We start from the raw sequence: 15,042 nt of genomic DNA, 5'->3' as shown, positions 1-15,042 counted from the left end.
TTCTTTCACTTCAGTAGAAATGCCCATTGCTTTCATTTACCTTTCAATATCTGCACATTATTTTAATTGTCATTCATAGAACTATTCTGTGTATGGGTTAGCTGGTCAATTGCCAGATGAAGTACTATTGTATGGATCATTCCTGATACTTTGGAATCAAGAAAATACTGTGTGCAGCTATTGTTCATCAAAGCATTTAAAACTGCATAGTTATATAAAGTGTTCTGCACTATATTTTAAAAAATATTTTCATACGAGCTAAGTAGAATGAGCTGAGTGACCAAGTGACAGACTGAGCATACAAAAATATAACAATTGGAATAATCATGAGCTACTTTCATAATTCATTCTATGTCAGCTAAAGCACTTTTAAGACACGTTAAAGAGTTACCTTTAAATAGAAGGTCTGTCCATCTATGTCCATTATGAATTACAGCATGTAACTCAATTTTTTTCAAGAAGTCTTAGCTTGTAGTTTTCAAAGTCGGTCAAAGTTATTCCAGCATCCTGAGAAGTACCTATGGATTTGCTGCACATGGAACGGAAATGTGGAAGAACAGAGAATCATAGAATGTTCTGGGTTGGAAGGGACTTTAAAGATCATCTAGTTCAAATCTCCCTTTCATGGGCAGGGATACCTTTCACTGGATCAGATTGCTCAGAGCTCCATCCAACCTGGCCTTGAGCACTTCCAGGAATGGGGCTTCCATAACCTCTCTGGGCAATCTGTTCCAGTGTCTCACCACCCTCACATCAATGAATATTTTTCTAATGTCTAATCTAAACCCACTCACTTTCAATTTAAAGCCTTTCTTCATTGTCCTCTCTCTACATGCTCTTGCTAATAGTCTTTCTCCATCTTTCTTTTAGTCTCCTTTAGGTCCTGGAAAGTTGAACTGAAGTCACCTTGAAACCTTCTATTCTCCAGGCTGAACAATCCTAATTCTCTCAGCCTTTCCTCACAGGAGAGGTGTTTCATCCCTCTAATCATCTTGATGGCCTCCTCTGGACTCACTCTAACAGGTCCACATCTTTCCTGTGCTGGGCACTCCAGAACCTAATGCAGTACTCCGGGTGGGATCTCACCAGAGTGGAGTAGAGAGGCAGAATCACCTCCCTCAATCTGCTGATCACACTCCTTTTGATACAGCCCAAAAGATTGGCTTTCTGGGCTGCAAGTGCACATTGCCAGCTCATGTCCAGCCTCTTGTCCGCCAACACCCCTCAGTCATTCTCAGAAGGGCTACTTTTAATCTGTTCATCCCTTTAGCCCTGATTGATACAGGGGACTGCCCCAACCTAGGTACAGAACCTTGCTCTTGGTCTTGTTAAACCTCTGAGGTTCCCACGGCTCTGTTTCTTGAGCTTGTCCAGGTACCTCTGGATGGTATCCTGTCCTCCAGGTGTGTCAGCCACAGCAATCAGCATGGTGTCATCAGCAAATTTCCTTCAGGATTCCAAATTCCAACAATGTATGATCCCTGTAGTCCAGGTAGCCTTCAGTTTTGATGTCCCCAATTTGCTTGCTTACATTGGTGACCATCAGATCTAGTAACACATTCCCTCTTGTAGGGCTCTCTACTACTTGGCTCATGAAATTATCTTTCATGCATTCCAGGAGTCTCTTGGATTGCTACAGTTTATTGTGCTAATTTTCTGGAAGATGTCAGGGTGGGTGAAGTCCCCCAGCAGGATGAGCCTGTGAGCATGGTGCATCCTGCAGCTGGAACAAGAAGTCTTCACCAATAGGCTCTCTTTGTGTATTAAACTATGCAAGTCTGATACACTGTTCCTTATCAACCAAAGCTTTCTGAGATCAATATAAGCAAGGAAGCATTTTGTATGGAAATTTTAGATGTCATCATACTGGATACTTGTAAAGATGTCTTATTTGATTCTTTGACTTTGAAATAACATGGAGTCTCTCTTTCTTGTAGAATCATAGAATAGTTTGGGTTTTCAGTCCATTTGAACCATAACCAAAAATGTTTTGTGTTGAAAAATTCCTTAATATTACCTTAGAAACATCTTGCCTATTTGGGGTTTGTTCTTGCAAAAGACATAAAGTAAAAGAAACATTGGTAAATTAGTATTAAAATCAGCTAACGTTCTTCTCTAAAATCCAAAATTTGAAACAGTAAAAAATTCAATCACTGAATGTGTTTATCTCAACTGAGGTCATGTCTGACATGAAAAAAAACATACCAATGAAAATTAAATTGATCCATATTGTAATACTAACCTTGATATGACATTAATTTGTCTTCTCTGATTTTGTTCGTGTTTGACATTTATTCAGTAAAACTAAGAATTCTGCAATTAAATTGGGTACATTAAAAAGGTTCATATATATTTGTCTTTTATCCCATTCTTCTATATGTCCAGATATTACAATATCCCAAGCCATTACAGCAGATATATCTGCTGGAGAATTCTGTCAGCTTATGAAATCTTGGAACTTAATACTAAATGTCAAATGTACAGATATATGTATCATACCTTTTTTTCCTAGAAAAGCAAATTTTACATTTTATGGATAAACTCTTCACTTTGATCACAGGGGAAGGCCTAATTTCATAGCCAACATTTAGTTTTCCTGATTTTTCACATCTATGAGTTTTGTAGATATGTCACAGGAACTTTTAATCAAATAACATTATTTTAATACAGCAATCAGAACTGAAAGAGTTATTGAAAAAAAGCCAGCATATTTTGTAATGGCAGATGTGTCTCAGGATTCTGTTCCAGCTTGGAAGAATAGTTCCCAGAATCTGCATGTTGTGATTCCTAGTAGAGTACCAGAATCATCTAGTTATTCCACTTACTGCTTTCAATTTTTAAAAATGAATTTGAAATTTATTTCCCATTGTGAGATTACATCAAAACTAAAAATGATTAAAAAAAAATGGAAAACACAACCTCCTCCTTGTTTTTTATCCTTTACCATTCAATTTATTGAAGTGTCCCTCTGCTACAATGTCTGGTTACATTTCGTATTAATGGATATTTAACACAGGATTTCTTTTTGAATGTAAGGGAGTTGTTTAAGGTATGCCTCTACTCTCTGGCCAATGAAGAAAAGTTATCATCACAAAAAGGCAATTAATCTCATTTTTCTTCTACCTTTACTTTAACTGGAAGAATAGGCAAGCTTACAGGCACATCACCTTTCTTTAACTGGCATACATATTTATTATGAGCAGATTCATTTGTAGATTGGAGTACAGTAGTATTTTAGGCCAAAGTCATGTTTCAAGGCTTAGTTAATTAATTAATTATTACAAAGCACTTTGAGAACCCTGGAGAGAAGACATTATAGAAGTATGTGATGTTATTTTAATAATTTTCCATTTCGCTGAGCGGAATGAATTACCTTAGAGCCCTCAGGGTCCTGGGCCTGATTAAGGACTGTTGACTGCATTACAGAAAATATGGTTTCCACTTCCCTTCAGCTTGGCAGCCTTCCAACTTCCAACTGTCTGCTAGTAAAAAGAGAACTCTGTAGATTTTTATATATGAGTTTTGAAAGGTTAGAAAAAGGTTTTAGAAAAGTAGACATCAGCTAATTTCATCTAATCAGAATCCCTGGGAAGTTGCTATGGAGAGAAAAAGCTGTTTGAGTTTTAATGAAAACAGAGAAAACTGGAGCAAAACATTCTTTTCTGTGGAAAACCTGTGAATTTCCAGCAACATACCCAAGGATCTTACTTAACTGAAATGCAAAAAGAAAACATAGAAAAACTAGAGACAAGACCAGGAAAGATGAGAACAGTATAATAGCATTACTAGGGACAGTAATGCTAATCAGACGGGACAAAGTTATTTGGAACTAAAACTAGATAGGGACTTAAAGGGCAACAGATATGCCAGTAGTAAATGGATTCAGAAAATGTGGCTCCAGTATCTGCAGAGAGAACAAGTATTTCTTTAAGTGTCACTTCAGGAATGATGCCAGCTACAGTGAGGGAACTTCAGACTGGGGACTATTCAGAACAGCAGTACCTCTTCAAATTCATCTGCTAGATGGGATTCACTTGGAAATTATGAAAGTGCTGTCTGGTAACAAATTTTTTCCAAGTTTTTTTATGAAAATAATTTAATGACTGGGAGAGGTCAATGAAACCAGAACATGGTTAATGCAATACATATTTCTTTAAAAAGAGCAAGAAGTACATGGGAAATTGTGACCAGTAAGCCTCACCTCTGTCCCCAGACAGATCTTGAAGTAATGGAATCAGTCTGTTTCCTGAGATGTAAAGAACAGGACAGAAACCAGGAGCAGTCAATATGATTTTTTTCAAGGATGATGCTTATCCAGTCTTCTTTCTTTTTGCAAAGAAATTGCTGTCTGTATGGATGAGGGGAGAGTGGTGACTATGATACTGTTGGATGCTGGTAGGTCTTGTAACACCGTCTCTCATTGCATTCTCATTTGGAAGCTGAGGTCTGGAACACAGCACTGTTTTGGGTGCTGAAAAATGGATGGATTGCTAAGATCAGATGGTGGGAATCAATGAGCTTGTGTCCTATTGGTGGCTGATAATAGTATCAGGGACACACTGGGACCCATACTGTCAATTATTTTAGTTGGTGATGTGAACAGTGACAGATCCATAGTAAATCTGCAGAAATAATAGAGCAAAATCATTAATTGACACAATGAAAGAATAATCTGCAGTTCTGAGGGACCTTGATAAATTTGGCTAAACAAGCACAAGACTTGAGAAACTTTTCAGGAATAAAGGTCCGGATGCTGTACTGGATCTGAGTCCACTTTTCAATCTCTTCATGAGCAAAGTGAACTACACACTGGACCTGCTTCAGGAGGAGCATGGTAAGGAAACTCAACCAACTTATTATAACCCTCTGCCCTGTGCTAATAGGGTTGCATCTGGAATACTTATGTCCATTTTGAGAGCACTGTTAAGAAATTGGAATAGTGGATGCAATGGATTGCTATTGTGCTGGTCAAGGGCCTTGAGCAGATGACCTACAAGGAGAGGCTGAGGGAGCCACCCTTCTCCTTTTGAATAATGGATGCTAAGAGGTGATCTAAGAGAAGGATGTAACTACTTGAATGGCACTTGAAGAGCTACATCCTTTCTAGGATATAAACTCTTTTGACAGTGTGATATGGTTTGAAGCTGGCTCCCTGCCAAGTCTCCAAACCTTACCACAAGAAGTTGTGTTCCTCCCCCCCCAAAACCTCAGGGAGAAGAGGGAAAGGAAAAAAAAACAACCAGGAAAACCGAAACGAGAGACAGCTAAAGCAATATATATAAATATATTTACACTTATGTTACAGTTATATACAATTGAAATATATATACAATTTCACAAGGGAAAGGGAAGGAGGAAGGGAAAAGGAACAAAACCAAAATAAATGTATATATATACCCTGATTAGTCGCCCAATATCTAGCAACTAAAAGAGTTAGCAAAGAAATATCTCACTACTCTCCTTGGGACAACTGAGAGTCGCTCTGGAACGATCACCAGCAACCTCCGTCTCCCAAGGTCGACAAGGCCCAACCAGGCCTCGCTCCCCAGCACGGCAGACCCGACAGCAGGGAACCTGCACCTCCAAGCTGCCGGAAGGAAAGAGACTGAAGGCCTTTCCTCCTTTCTTCTTGTAGTCTGGTTTATGTAAAAATCGTAGGGAATACTGGGTAAATCTGGGCCTTTCCTTGGTTACAAACTGGTCACCAAGGAAGCCCCAGACCAAACTACCACACAGTGGTAGACAATAAAGTAAGGAGCAATAACAGTATGCCATTGCCTCTTAAGAAACTCCTTCACCATGAGGAATAGATTATCATAAAAAGTTGTGGGCTCTCTACCCTTTGTTTTCCAGACAGACCTAGTCCAAGTCTCTACCTCTGTTACAAAAATTTGCATGTTTCTTCTTTTGTCCGTTTGTGTATCAGGCCTTGTCATTAGGTGTATTTCATGTACGTGTGTCTACACGACATTGATGTGTGTGCCTACTTGGAGTACGTGCTCAACCTTGCTACTGGCTGGACCAGGGCCCATGGAGCTGCCACCACCTTGTCTCTGCTGGGCTACTGAATTCAGTGGCTCCTAGCACGTATGTCTGATTTATTCGAGTTCAAGATAAAACTATTTATAGTCCTCCAATCATAAGAATATCAGAGCTGTGACAAATAGCAGTTTCATTTATTTCTAATCATAAAGTAGAAAAAAACACTTTTGGCAAATCAAAAAAACAAACCTGATCTGTTTAAGTGAAATATTTTACACACACGGAAGTAAAAGGCTTTATTTTGATGTTAAGGAAGCAAAAAAAAAAAAAAAAAGAACTTTTCACAATTTCAATGTTTTATACTTTTAAAAGTCTTTAAAAATTATTCAGATTAAAAGGTTAAGGTTTTATTTTCAAAGTATTCTAGTACTATGTGTTTCTTGTATCCAGGGGGAAAAACCAACCCTCTCAGTTATAATCAAAGCAAACACAAAGTTAATTCAAAAGTAGGTTGATATCTGATGTCATAGAACCTACATTTTTATCAAAGTAAAATATCCACAGTACTGTTAATCAGTGAAATACTACCATGATGGACTAGATCAGAATGGCAGGAAGAACAGGTTTATGGAAAAAAATTTTTTTCAAAGTTGAAAATTATTAAGATAACAATACAAGATCAAGTACATGGAAATAAGCTTGTTCAAATGCTTTCTAAGTTTACATGTTCTTAAAGGCTAGATTCTTGCCCCTTTTACCTTTTCCATCTTCTCTTTCCCTTTCCCTTCCCATTTTCCCTTCTATATCTCCTTCTCTTCCCTTTTTGCTTTCCCTTCACCTTTTTCTCCACTCTCTTTGCCCTTCCCTTTCCCCTACCACCTTCCCCTTCACTTTTTTGTTTCCTTTTCCTTTGTTAAAGCTATGTTCCTTGTTTTACCATGGCTCTAGATATTCAGGGAAATTGGCAACTTGGCCCTAAATCTACCAGATTCATAACAATGCTTCTACACTAACATTTTAGCTGGGCCTAGGAGGTGCTTTTGAAGCAAATCTCACATTTTTTCCCTACTTTCTCTGCTTTCATTCTTGTCATGCAACTGTTTTGGAGCATGTGAACAGAATTTAATTTTATGAAACAAACATAAAAAATTAAAAAACTCCAGGATCATATCTAATTCACCAAATTACTGGTGAGCATCCAGTCTACAGGATCAAACTAGAGCTGGTCTAAGATAACCATCTTAAAATGCACATAATCTAAGTTTCATGTCTCCAGTGCCAACTCTTTGTCTCTGCACCTTCACTCTTATCAAATATTTTTTGCTTATATAAGTAAAGCCCAAATCAAGCTCAGTCTAACTGGATTTCATCTTAGCTGTATAAGTCACATTTTACCATGCTTATCACAAGTTCTGCTTCACTATGACACTGTAGGCTCTTTAGAGCTGAATACTCAACAGTTTGCCCAGGACAGAATAAATCCAGGAGAGGGAACAAAGAAGAACCAGAAGCATCATTCTGCAGCATGGGTGGTCAGCTGCACAGGTGTCAAAGAGATGGTATCTTTGTAGGCATGAATGTCCCTCTGGGAGTGGGGTGGAAATGTTAAATGTTTTCCTTGTTTTCCTGGTGCTGATCATTGAGCAGTTAGATTTCAATATCCTTCTGGCAGGTCTGACTCTGCATGAGCTAAAACGGATCCTAGATGGTTGATTTCAGAGAAAAGGCCACAAGTGTTTTATTTAGGTACAGCCCATTGCTCCATTTGCTAAAACTGCAGTTTGAAAAGCATCTAAATCCATGGTTCTAAGATTTTTAAAAGCTCTTTCATGAATCAATGCCAAGCCAATTCAGGAAATGTAGGAAACAACAACTGAAAAAAAAGGAATAATTAAAAAAATGGAACACTTTTGCTTCAGAGATCCTCTCTCCTTATGCTTAATGCAATAAAAAATTACAAAATAAATACGAGCTATTCTTAAAGCTTCAAGTGTGATGAAAAATCACATTATGAAACCATGAAACCAGCAATGTTATCTTATTAAAAGGCCAGAGAAGTAAAAATGTCCATTTAAAAATTCTCAAATCAAATCTGCAGTGAGGGGTCTCATAATACAAAAAAACCCCACTTTCGAATTGAGTTATTATATGAACAAAACCTGTTATGTATTTTGGATCTGTCATTTCACAAGTCAAGTGCAAGTACAGTAGGAATACAAGAATTCACAACTTCTCCAAAACTATTTGTGTTCAGAAATTGATATGATATAGGATGATATGATATGATGCCATATGTATTTTTGCTCAGACTACTATGGAGTCTTGACCTGGTTCTCCAAATTTCTCTTTTTTTTTTTTTTTTAGTATTTTTTGTATATTTGAATCCATTGTATTTTTTTTATCAGGATTATCAATAAACACATACTAAAGCAATGCAGCCAATTTATTAAAAAAATCATGAATTTATTTTTTTGGTTTTGAATTTTCTATGAGTACAGGTAGAAATAATAATGTCCTCACACACTGTATGCATTATGTAAAACTTTTTCTATCAGCAGTTCTTAGCATGTCTAAAATGGGAAATTGGTAACATATTCATTGCACTTATAGAGCAGTCTTTTTTTTTTTTTTTTTCAGAGATTCACTCTTCAAAAGCTGCTGCTCTAACAATTTGACTGAGCTTTATGAAAAATAATGATTTTGTGATACAGAATCTTCTAAATTAATTGTCTTAATTTCTTCTTCAGATTTGAAGTTTTTACATAATGGCAGTAAGTCGTTGACTTCACTGAAGTTCCTTTTTTATTTCCCACCACAGACTTTTTTGTTGTTTTTTCCCTGTGTAATCTTTGTATATGTATGTGGAGGAAAAGGTTAATTTCCTTTGGTGTTCTCAGTTTAAGTGATGTTGATACTGTTTTTTCAAAAACATTTCAAGACAAGAAAGAATTTTCTTTTTTGAGTTATTATGTCCATGTAAGGCTTTATAGCATTGCAAACTGTCAAAAAAAGTGAAAACAAAAACTCATTAAGAAAAAGAAGTTTAGAATAAAGTTGTCATTCATAGTTTACATTATGAAACCGGAAAATATTCTTATAGCAGTCCCATTACTCATTTATTTAATTTTAAAACAAGAGAAACTGTTGAGTTTTCACTCAGAATCTGATCCTGAGGTTGACCAGTTCATTCATGCAGTAAAGTACGTTTAAAATGAGGTGTCCAGAATAAAAAATCATGGTAACATTTCTTAAATCCATTTTCTATAAAAATTTTTTCACATTCATTTTAAAATAACCAGGAGATGAACACTCCTTCCACTTTAAATACATGCTAGGACATGCATGAATTTTTTAATATAAAATCCTGAATTGAATTGAAAAAGTACCTTGAACTGTAATCTAAGAAGAAATTAATATTAAAAATTCATATTAAAAAAATGCCCCGAGAGTCTTACACTGGTAAATATTTTGGTTTTACAAAGTACATATTCCTCTGTTCTCCTGGATGACTCCAACCCTCTCTCATTTGTTTGTGCAAGGGGACAATAATAAAACACAATCAGCAACTTTTAGGGAAAGACATTACTTTCATCATGGCAAAGCAGTGGTAGCTGTAAAATAATGATGTCGACAACTATGATTCTCACATATTTTCTTTACACGTTAAAGTTAGAATGCCAGTACATATTATTTCAGCATTTTACTCAGCATCCTGACAGGATATTTCACTTGGAATAGCACTGCTATTTCAGGCACAATAAAAAAGGCATTCCAGTGAATTGAAAATACACTTACACTTTTTAGAAATAAATGGACTGTATATTTGTTCTTCACGGTAATCTTGAAGAGCTTTGCAATCAGCTGTCTTTTTTCAACTGCCATCTGCATGTTCCTGAACTCATTCAGGATGTCATACAGCTCTGAATAGAAAGCTTCATAAGGTCATTTTCTGCCTTAGAGCTTTGCACTTAAAAGATTTGGCATATCTGCAGTTGCAAAATGCAAAGCATTTCACCCAGAATAAATTTCCTGTCAAATGACAATTCATATCTGTGCAAAGCACAGCTTTTGTTTATGCATCACAGGACTGATTATGTGTAGATCAGCTGAAGCCTAGAGAGGTGTCTTAACTTTTCCTGGCAGTGACCAAGAGCAGACAGTTTGCAGTGAGAAAGCAGCTGGGAACCTGTGTGAGAGAATATTTTTTAAATTTTAAATTCAGGAGCTGAATTTTATATGTGTTTTCCTTGTTTTATTATCTCAAACTCTCAGACAATGGACCAGATTTGGAATAATTCTGTGTTAAACTAGGACTTTGGATGGAGCTGGGCTCACTGGGGAAGCATTGTGTTTGGCTTTTAATCTGAATTTCTCTAAGAGTTTGCTACTTTTTCTGAGAGTAGGTTTTATCATTAGTTTTTATTTATACAGTGGAGAGCTTTGGAGCAATTTCAGACAATGAAGAGATTTATCATGAAAGTCAAGGCATGACTCAAAAATCTTTCAAGGTGAGACCCTTAGCACAGCAGAAATACAGCTGCATGAAGAAAAGTAACTTATGAAGGTCTCATAGAAGGCATGAATATAATCAAGATTTCATGTTTTAGTCAATATTTATTCACTCAGAAAATTAGTTTCTAGCTGCATGGAAATTTGGGATTTTTCTGTTGATATGATCAGATAATTGGTGAGGGAAAAACATGTGCCTAGAAAAATAAGTAAGAAGCCAGAGGAGGGGGAGAACATTACACCTAGTAAAAATGAATACCAAGATAATATGAAATTAAACACACAAATGGCATTAATATCAACCATATATCTTCTTTTGTGAAAATTCTGGAGATGAAAGAACTCTTTTCTATCCTGAGAACTTTAAGTGCATCATCACTTATCCTGTCTTTCATTTGAAACTTACCGTAGGTGTCAAAGCAACTTTTAAAGGTAGGAATGTGTTGCATTGCTACTGTGCCAGCAAAGTAGTTGGAATCACTAAAACACAGTAGGATTTTTTAATCCAGGTCTTTGCTAAGAAAAATAGTAAAGGGGCCTCTCTTAACCATAAATATGTTTCATGTTAAAAGACCACTTTAAATAGAACAAAATATTGCAAAAATGACAGGCAAAGATCAAAATGTCCAGATCAATTTTTAGAAGTAGTTATGTACCTGCCTCAAGCTATTACTGGCCAAAAAAACCAGGTAGATTGAAAGTATTCTGGAAATTTAGGTCTATTCAGATGGTCTGGGCAGTTGGAAATGTATGTTACCCTATACTTAGGGGGAAAGGAATAATTTCTGCATTTACCCAGCTTGTATCATCAAAATAAGGTGCTTCACAAATAAGTTGTATAGATTTATATTTAATCTTTAGCTATGAAATGAAAGACTTAAAACAAAAGGTCTTTACTTGCACTAAGTGGAATGAATATGAAAAAATGTGAAAAATAGCAAAAGGTTGCAAAACTTTGTATTGTTTGTCTGTATAAATTGTAAAAATACTTGTAGTAAAACAAGCCGTGTTCTGTACTTGCTTTTTAGCTGTGACATAACACAGAGGAGTGATTGTAAAAGCCATATGTGTGATATACTCATCCCTTTGCTTAGAATCATAGAATCATAGAATCGTTTGGGTTGGAAAAGACCTCCGAGATCATCGAGTCCAACCCTTGGTCCAAATCCAGTCCATTTACTAGATCATGGCACTCAGTGCCACGTCCAATCTGCTTTTAAAAATCTCCAGGGATGGTGAATCCACCACCTCTCTGGGCAGCCCATTCCAATGCCTTAAACTAATAATGCTTAACACACATCCGTGAAACTAATTTCCCTACTTATTCAGGGTTTAAGTTTTTGGAATCATATTTTGACCTTTGAGTCGTCAGTACTTTGACTGATTCCTGATTTTAAAACAAACTGATTTTTATACTTTTGGAAGAAGAACTGGAAGATAATAATATGAAATTAAGAAGCGAAGTGGCATTCAGTATTGCAACCTTTCTCTTTATTCAACAAAATTATCTTCCACCAATTTCTGAAAGAAGCATAACTAAAGAGGTATGCTAGGTAAATTTTTGTGGTGTCTATTTTCTGTGGGAGGCTAATTTCACTACAGACTAGTGAGCAGTTGACAAAACACAACTATGCTTTCTGTTTAGTACAACATCAGCATAGTTCAGAAAGTTTTTAAATAAAACAAGACAATAAAAATCAATCAAGCATGAAGAGAAGGTAATTTTTCTTGTCAACAGTGTATGGATTCAGGAAAGAGAGATGAAAAGTTACAGTACAGCATTAGCTGGTGGGCTGGAGAGATAACACTGTTAACTGAGAAAATATGGACATAAACAAATGATCTTGTTTTGGGGGTGGATAGATAATTTTTCTGTTGATAATAATTCTCTGCATAATTTGATGCATTAAATAGGCAAATCACCTCAGATCTTGTCAATAGTACTCTTTACAAAAAAGAGAATCTGCCCAAAACAGTCAAAATCAGAATTTTTCACTGTACCTAAACCAGAAGAGAATGAAAATTTCTTCTGTACAGAATCAGAGGAAGACTCAGCTTGGAAGGGAACCCAGCATAGATGTGTTATCATATCTGGTTGCCCAACTTTACCAAGAGTTTTAAAAATGCCAAAGGATGAACCTTGTACAGTTTCTTTGAAAGATTTGATCCAATGCTTGACTGTTATAATGGGGAAAAAGTGTCTCCTAACATAGTCAGAATCTCTCTTCTTTCAATTTATGGTCACTGCTTCTCTTTCTCCCACCATTAATGGCTGGACTTGATAATCTCAAAGGTCTTTTTGAACCTAAACGATTCTATGATTCACTGCTGATTCTATGATGTGCTGCTGTACAGGAACTGGCTCAGTATTTGTGGTAACCTCCCCATGGATACTGCCAGGATCCTGTGAGTTCAACTCCCTCAACTTCACTTCTAATGCCAACAGCTCCAATCCTGACCATCCTGGTGGCCCTGGATCCACAATTTTCTTTCCACAACTGGGAGGAACAATTACTTTACATTATCATTAGTTGATGTGTCATTTCTAATTTAATGTCATATACATAAAACTTTCTATGAAAATTAGTCAGTTATTACCCTCAATTTGTCAACAGCTTAGCTATGATTTAGCAATAGTCATCGGACTTCCTATCATAAATTTTACCTGCTCTAGGTTTGGTTTGGGTTGTTTCAATAGCTGCTTCAGATCTACTTTTATATTTTACATTATAAAGAGCCATGGGAATTTTCTTCAGTATGTAAAATATAGATCTCATGAAGAAAATATGGTCTTCTGTTTTAATTTGCTGAATTTAACTTCTATGGAATTACCCCACTATTCTGGTTTCTACTGTGAATCTACAACTTTAAGTGTTTTAGAGTTTCTGGTATTCTTTCAATTTGATGTGATGTTTAATGTAGTGTATATCTGCTCCCAAAATTTTGCTACCCCCTTGTGAGAAAATAAGTTTTCAAATAATATTTTGATTTTTGAAATGTAAATATGTACTTGCTTTTTTTAAAGTGGCAAAATTATGTTATTTTAAGTTGGTCTTCTAACTGAAGCCTTGTTTTATACTTCTGTGATGCAATTAGAATTTTGAATTTATTTTGATTACTGTAATGCTTGATACCAGAGAATCATTTTAAAGGAAATGGTTTATATTAGTGGTAGTTGTAGATTTGTTTTAGCATGATTGAATTGGGATCAACATCTAGTGTCCCCATATTCACATTCATAAATCCCTTCCTGTAATAAAGCTATTTACATTTGACCTATTGTATTAAAAGTTTAAAAGCCAAAACTACTTATATTTATTTAAGAAATTGGAAAGGTTTCCACTGACTTTGGACTGTGTCTTCACTGTAGACTTTAATGTGGCTAGAGATCAGTCAAAAGCTTGACCAAACAAATATTTCTTATACTGTGTCCAATACTAATCAACCTTGACTATGGTACTTATCAAGAAAGGGTAGGTTTTAGGACATGGATTTGTTAAATTTCTGTAGTCTGTATGCAGCCTTGAGTGCCGTTCGGGCTTTAAGGTTTTTTTGCAGTTCATGATATTCAGTTAATAGAAGAGAATAATCCAATCACAAAGAGAGCATAAACTGAAACATTAACCTTGACAGCAAACACATAGGCAAACACACAATAATTTCATGACAACTTACACTTCATTCTTTAAGTTTGAACAACCTTGGGGATGTGTTCTTCATTTTAACAAGATCACTGTGAACTTTAAATTAATTTACAATCTGGAACAAATATTTTTTAGCATCCAACTGCCTACTTTAGCTATTGAACAATAAATACAATTATGAATAAACAAAAATTCGGTCTGAAATGTCTCACAGATAAGTACCTGATACAGACATATTAGTGGAAGATGTTTAAAATTTCATAAATTGAAATATCTCTTGAATAAAAATTAGTTACATGGCATAATAAAGCATCTAAGTCTGAACAAGAAGAAGAGTAAAAAAAAAAGGAAAGAATAGCATTAGAGCGGTCTTTAAAGGATTTAATGGGATATGTTGAATCAAATTATATAAAACATCTAATATATACATTCTAAATTTATTCATCTCAGTATCAACAACTTAAAATATGTTAAAGTAAGCAGTTAAGTTTTTAGATCCTCAAAAATGCTGGGTATGTATTTGTTTCAACTAAGTGAAGAAAGTGATAATGGGTTGGATTTTTCTTTGATATAGCTGATTACTTGTAAAGGAAAATGCAAAATCCTATTTCTCTCTGCTCTGGAGAAATGAACCATGAAACAATTTGTCTGCATATAATAAAAGTGCTTGTAATAAGCCGTCACTTCCGAAACCATTTCTTTAGACTTTTTCTTGTGTTCATGTTCTTGGGACATATTCTGGCTGCATCAGCTGTGGTTTTTTTTTGTTTTCCCTGTGATGGCTGTGTTGAAATTTCTTTCTGCTTCATTCATTTATGTGGTTTCTCATTATGCCTTACGTAAACTAAATGTGGGTCTCTGACAGACACTGGCTGGCTCCTTTCCCCACCTCCTGGCCTTTCTTATT

Source organism: Manacus vitellinus, unplaced genomic scaffold (genome assembly GCF_001715985.3).
Source record: "Manacus vitellinus isolate BGI_N305 unplaced genomic scaffold, ASM171598v3 scaffold_1_pilon, whole genome shotgun sequence".
Lineage (NCBI taxonomy): Eukaryota > Metazoa > Chordata > Aves > Passeriformes > Pipridae > Manacus > Manacus vitellinus.
The sequence above is the reverse complement of the archived record's forward strand: the minus strand, read 5'-3'. Positions refer to the sequence as shown.